Raw genomic sequence first — 7,527 nt, 5'->3', positions numbered from 1 at the left:
ATGTTCTTGCCTGGAGAATCCCAGAGACAGGGGAGCCTGGTGGGCTGCCGTCTATAGGGTCGCACAGAGTTGGACACGACTGAAGCGACTTAGCAGCAGCATGTTATTTTGAAAGTAGAATTTGAAAATTTTTCATTATTGCAAATGTGCGTGGAAAAAATATCACTGATTAAAATTTTCATTTATGAAAAGTAAGCATTTAGGAATATTTTATAGTCTGAGTGTCAATGTTTTACATGTATTTATAAAATATACAGAACTATAGATGTGATGAATGTGAAATTTTAAAATAATTCATACAATTAGCTATTAAGAATAACTGGACTATTAATATTTATATATGAGTACACATGTATAAACACACAATGAACTACAAAGTTTTTTATTAATCCTCCATATTCTTAAAATATGTTTAACATATTTATTTTGATGTATACAGAAGATAATTCAATATCTACACTCTACTGTTCTATATAACTAGATTAAAAAAATCTGAAGAAAACTTCTTGCACATCATTTTACATGGATTTTGGCTCAGTATGCTTGCTTATCTCTGGATATTGAAGATATCCATAAAAAGTTCAGGGACCCCTTTAATACTGTTTTTCCAATTATATATATATATTTTAAAAAACCTTATTATTCCCGACAACAATAAAAAGAGCTAAACCATGATAAATGTGATCTTGAAAGAAACATTTTCATTATTTCTAACTTGTATGCCTTAAGGAAAAAATCTAACATTTAGAGATACAACTGAATGGCAAGAAGTTTTAAGAATTTGACCTTTCTTTCACTCATTCATCTTTGATAATGATGACCTAACTCTATCAGATTTCATTGTCTTTAGGATTTAGGGCAAGGCAACCCTCTCTTGCCTGGAGAATCCCATGGACAGAGGAGCCTGGCGGGCTACAATCCATAGGGTCACAATCAGACATGACCAAAGTGACTTAGCACAGCACACACATACTCTCTGAATTGTGTGGTATTGATTCCAAGATACTAGGGAGTGATTTTAAGAAATAAAAGGCAGTGCCTTGGCAAAACAAGGGGATTTTTTTTTTTAATGTCTCACATGATATATAAATAGAACCACAATCCCTACAAATGCCTAGCTGGCATCACAAATAATTCAGTCACCATGGTAAAATCATTATATCCTCAACTATGGTGAAAAAAGAAATCAAAACAAAAATATAGTTGATCACTGATTGAATATTAATCGCAGGAAAATTGAGAGTTAAATCATCTGTAATACCTTAATTTAAATAATATTGGTTTATCTTTTAAAACACCTTTACCTGCAAGTAACATAAAACTTAAATTGTGTCTTAATGCAAAGATGTATCATCAGAGCAAGAAACATGTTCAGGGTGCAGTGACACTCATAGGGTATGCATTGTGTGCCCAATCCTTCAGTCCTGTTCGACTCTTCATGATCCCATGGACTATAGCTAACTAGGCTCCTCTGTCCATGGGATTCTCCAGCTAAGAATACTGGATCCTCCAGGGGATCTTCCCAACCCGGAGATCAAACTCACAAATTTCTTCCTCACAATCTATATACTTTCCTGCCCCCTGGCCCACCAGGGGGACATTCTGTATGTTAACTTTCTACAACCAAAATGGACCAACAGAACATTTTACTAAACAAAGACTGCCTTTATGAGAGAAATGCTCTCACCAGTTCCTACTTTTATCTCCCAGCGACATAGACTTTAACTTTTCCCCACAGTATTTTACAGGGATTATAGGAATGTAAACCTCCTTTGTTTTGTGTACAGTACAGACTGACTGTATTAATGTGAAGTAGACAATAATTTCCTTTCATTTTCTTTGTTCAAAAATATCTCAAAATCAGATTTTTCTCTGCTTGGCTTTTACAATGAGGTGTGACTTTTAAATCTGATTTTTATCATAGCCTCCAAAATAAATCTCAAACCCACAGGGCTAGCAAATTCCATTTGTATTCATCAGATTTATTATTTTTTCTTTAGTCATAATCTCACCCAAACCATCACCTATAGTGTAGATAGATGTCTCCTGTTTCTAAAGTCCTCCTGTTCTACAAACTGTTAGGACCTTTGTAAGATATTTAACAACCTCTCCTGTCAAGAAATTCATTTTGCTATCTCTCATTTTGTCAAACCTCTTATTTGCTCTTTAAAAAATAACTATTGACATTTGTCTCAGCCTTCTTTTTAACTCTTTTGTTGAACTACACTTATATTGAACATAGTTGAATAGAAGAAATTATCAACTTTAATTTCCTTGAAACTTTATTTAATGATTCTAACTGGATGAAACTGAACAGAAATGTTCAGAATATATAATAGGATATTAGGAAAGATTCTGTCTTCCATTAATCATCCTTCACGTTGAAAATCAATATCAAATTAAATAGCTGCAGTAATTTTTAAATTAAGGTTGCATTGCAATTTTAGATCAGATAATTATTAGGTAATAACAAATTATAAGGCTGTATATTCTTAAGGTAAGTTTAAATATGTAATTAAGTTATTGTGCAGGCCAAAAATTTGTCTCCAACATTATGTTCATGCTCTCAAATAACAACATTTCCTAATTTTTCCCTTGATTAAAATGGACACAATCTGTTGCAAACAAAAAAGTTAAGTGAATACATGTGACTGCTTAGGTTTACCTTCTAGTAAAGCCAAGTCAAAGGAAGTTTCTAAGTCAAATGATCTCATTTTACAGGAAAAAAAAAAACAAATTAAAATCCTGATATGTTATGTGATTTGCCCACTTAAATTTGGATGCAATTCAAATAAGGCAATAAACTAAATGTCTAATGTTTCTGTGCTGACACAATAAATCCAATTATTTGGCTATATATGTTCATTAATGATGAATAAATATATATGTTGACTAAAATATGGATCAATTTGTTATTTTCTAATGTATTGACAAAAATCAACATTCTTATAATTAATGGGAAAAGATTGACTTTCCTGGTTCCCCAATACTATTTACCTATCTAACTATAATCTTGTTGTTCAGTTGCTAACTCATGTCCAGCGCTTTGTGACATCATGGACTGCCGCAGGCCAGGCAGCTCTGTCCTTCACTATATCCTGCAGTGTGCTCAAGTTCATGTCCATTGAATCTGTGGTGCCACCAAATCATCTCATCCTCTGTCATCCCCTTCTCTTTTTGCTTTCAATCTTTCCCAGAAACAGAGTTTTTTCCAATGAGTTCATTCTTCACATCAGGCCAAATATGAGAGCTTCAACTTCAGCATCAGTTCTTCCAAAGAATATTCAGGGTTGATTTCCTTTAGGATTGACTGGTTTGGTCTCCATGCAGTCTAAGGGACTCTCAAGAGGCTTCTCCAACTATAATAACTATATCACTATTGTCTCATTCCTAAAATAATAGGTATGAGATAGGTATATTTGGGTGAGGGATAGGAAATTTAGGTCTCTTCAGTGAGAAAGAAAGGATAGGCCACAGGGAGGGCTGTAAGTGAGGCGAATGGATCATGACAGCGGGAGTCATGGCTGCAATCCTGCCATAAATGCTCCCCAATGCATTGCCCAGCCAGACAACATCAAGTGTACACTGGGGAAGACCAGAAACAAGTACAGCTCCTAAACTTGGACTTGTCGGTTATCCTAACTTGTACCTTATCCTAAGAATAATTATTAAGAATGTCACATATTAATTATAGCTTTTCTTGACACGAATGAAATAAGATCTTTCCTTATAGCAAGTACGGAGAAGGCAATGGCATCCCACTCCAGTACTCTTGCCTGGAAAATCCCATGGATGGAGGAGCCTAGTAGGCCTAAGAGTCAGACACGACTGAGCGACTTCCCTTTCACTTTTCACTTTCATGCATTGGAGAAGGAAATGGCAACTCACTCCAGTGTTCTTGCCTGGAGAATCCCAGGGATGAGGGAGCCTGGTGGGCTGCTGTCCCTGGGGTCACACAGAGTCGGACACGACTGAAGTGACTTAGCAGCAGTAGCAGTATAGCAAGTAAGATCTAAGAATAAGCATTTATGTTACTATTGTGACTTCTCATTTTGCCCCTACTCCTAATTTTAGCACCACCATCTAAGCACATAAGGAAACGACAGAGAAATGAAAACACAACAGTAATCCTTAAAGCTTATGGGAAACTGGAGCATCATATGGGTGCTCTCAATTTCCTGGAACAAGATAATTACACAAACAGGAGTTGCTATTTTTGCTCTAGAAAGCTTTTGAGAGTTAGCTATGAGAGACAGGGAAGATATGTAGTTTAAAACAAGATTTGACTGGAAGCTCTGAATCAAGCCACCAGAGGCCAAGCTAGTCACATGGACATGGGGATGTTTTAAGCCTGAATTGGACCAAGTTCAGGGTGCTTCCTTAGTCACTGTGGTGGTGGAGAGGTCTGCTTTATATTGTTGCTGTTTTTAGAATTTTATTATTTTGTCTACATAATGTTCTTTCTTCACTTGACTGAGAATGGCTGGAGAAGGGGGAAGCAGAAGGAAAATGTAAATGTTTGCGGAGGAGTGAGAATAGTTACTGGAGAGCTGGTTAGGAACATGTCCACAGGAATTTATAAGAACCTTGTTAAATAAATAAAAGTGTTTGAAATGATTATATTAAGTGATCTGTGATACAACAATAAAGACGGCAAATAATAATGAAATGAATAAACAAATCAGTAAAGATTAAAAAAGGAAGATAAACCTGGACTCTCTTGCCAAAGAATCATCTTACTGGGGAGGAAAAAAAAAGAAAGAAAGTATGTGTGGGTGGGGAAGTGTGGGGAAGTTGTCAAGCCTGCTCCATCAGTGATGTGACATGTTGGGAGTCAGAGTGAGAGAGGAAGGCATTGCCCAAATTAAGCAGGAGTTCCTTTTTAGCAGGAGAAAACAAGGCTTTTATTGAGGGAACTGTCTCCCCACAGGCTGTAGGGAGCATAATATAAATCATTGTTCCAATTGGGACACTTTTGAAAGTAAAGCTATGTGATATGCTGAGATAAGAAGAATAAAACAACTACCTACGTAAACTAGTACCTTATCAGAGGAGGAAAACATTAGGGCCTCAACAGTCATGCCCAAAATGACAGTTACACTAACCATAATATCACCCTCGGGCTTCCCCGATGGCTCAGCAGTAAAAACTTTGCCTGCAAATCAGGAGATGAGGGTTTGATCCCTGAGTCAGGAAGATCCCCTGGAGAAGGAAATGGCAACCAGTAATCTCGTATTCCAGTATTCTTCACCCCACTCCAGTACTCTTGCCTGGAAAATCCCATGGACAGAGGAGCCTGGCTGGCTATAGTCCATAGGGCTGCAAACAGTTGAACAGGACTGAAACGTACATGTATGCAATATTATCATCACATCTTCATCTTTCTCATTAGTGTTATATCTTGTGTTACTTAAATTCAATGTTGGAGTAACTTGTTTCATTTCTTATATAATCTTCAAAACTAGCCTATGGATTAGGCATTGTTTCTATCACTATGACGATTATCCTCATTTTATAGTGAAGAAAGTAGTGAATTAGAGAGATTAAATGAATTGACATACAGCCAGAAAGTGGTATAATTCAGAATCCAGGTTTCTATTACCCCAAAGCTCTACTTAACACTTTGTCATATAACATGATCTATCAAAGGATTCAGCTGAAACTTACTTACAAATTCCATCACAATGGATAGAGGTGGGTGGGAGACATGAGAGGGGCAACAGACACATCCAGTGCATGAAACTGGCTTGAATTCCGCTTAGGAGAAGAGGGTAGGAAAAACATAAAGAGCATTTTGAAGAAAACTGAGTAAAAATTACTCATGGACTCTGTTAATTTTTAAGTGTGATACTGCTATTTTATTATGAAAAGAAGCTATTTTTATATTTGGGAAAATCATACTGAATATTTAGGGAGGTAGTATCCTGATGATCACTCGTATATATATATTCCCCTCTCTATCAGTGTGAGTGAATAACAAAATGTTAATAGTTGATAAGTCAAGGTAAGGTGTCAGCTGGTATTTCTCAACCTGTTGCATTAACATGCTTAATTTTCAAAAATGTAATTTAAATGTGAAACCTTACTACAAGGCCACAGCAACAGTTAAAAATAGCTAACTAAATAAATACATAAATAGAATATATGTATATATGTCAGAGAATTTAATTTTCTAGGGATTCCCTTGTGGCTCAGATGGTAAAGAATCCACCTGCAGTGCAGGAGACCTGAGTTTGATCCCTGGGTCAGAAAGATCTCCTGGAGAAGGGAATGGCAACCCACTCCAGTATTCTTGACTGGGAAATGCCAGGGACAGAGGAGCCTGGCGGGCTGCAGTCCATGCGGTCACAAAGAGTTGGACCTGACTGAGTGACTAACACTTTTACTTTCATAAAACAGAAAGTCTAATGTTGAAGGGACAAGTAGGAACTCAGTTACATTAATCGTTTCCAAAGTACAGATGCTGTAACAGGTAGACAGGTGCTATGGGAATGAGACAAGTGGGATGAGGAGAGTAGGATTCCACTGCTTGGTGATCCAGGGTAGGTGAGGATACTGCCCTCTGGCACCCTTTTCTGACCTCAGTTATCATTCCTCATCAACAGGGAGATGGAACAAGAGTTTGCTCCACGTAGTCACTGAGGGACTCAGGATTCTTTCATCTCATGTTTGTTTGTTTTTTTTCCCCTCCTTAGAGCCCTAGAATTTCTTTCCATCTAAACTGTTTAATTAGAAGTGAGATTAAGAATTGAGTAAGTGATATAGACTGAAAGTATCCCATCTCATATTCTTTTCCCCACACCTAATTCATGTGAGGATAAAACAAGTAAATTAATTCAGCACCTCTTTCAACCACTGCTTTTATACAGTCAGATTTTTTTTTTAATCATCTGAACCATTTCAGTGGCTTCCTCTCCATCCTCCTCTACTCGTGCTCTCTGCAGCAATCAGACAGGGAGTCCTTAGTGCTGGCCTGTGACACCTGTCATTCTCTCCCTTTTCATCTCTCTTCCTGCAACACTTCCCTTGCTCTCCATTCCCTAGGAGATTGTTTCCTCTCTCCCACCTCAAGTCTTCTTTTTACTACTTAACCCATAATAATCTACAAATCACAGCATCTAATAATTATAGCACTGAGATTATCAATAATAGTAGTGCTTATAGTGTCTACTATGTGCCAGTCCTAAGAAATTTACAAATTTACAAATATTGACTCCTAAGATCCTCATTATAACCCCATTGGCCAACACCATCATTCTCTGCATTGATGAATGAGGAACCTGAGGGTCAATGAGACTAAGCAACCATTTGTAGCAAATGGGTAATATGTAGCAAAATGATGATTTCAATCCAGGCAATCTGGCCCCTGATTATACACTTGCAATGTGTATGCTATACTGCCCAAAGGATATTTCCTTATGGAAGTCTCCTGATGACTTAGTTCGGCTCAGATTCCCAAGTTACATGCCTACACAGTGCTATGCACTTTTCATTATTGCATTAGGGTCAGTAAAAATTTTACTTACA

Source organism: Bison bison, unplaced genomic scaffold (assembly GCF_000754665.1).
Source record: "Bison bison bison isolate TAMUID 2011002044 unplaced genomic scaffold, Bison_UMD1.0 scf7180017864387, whole genome shotgun sequence".
NCBI lineage: Eukaryota > Metazoa > Chordata > Mammalia > Artiodactyla > Bovidae > Bison > Bison bison.
This window is presented reverse-complemented; position numbering follows the sequence as displayed.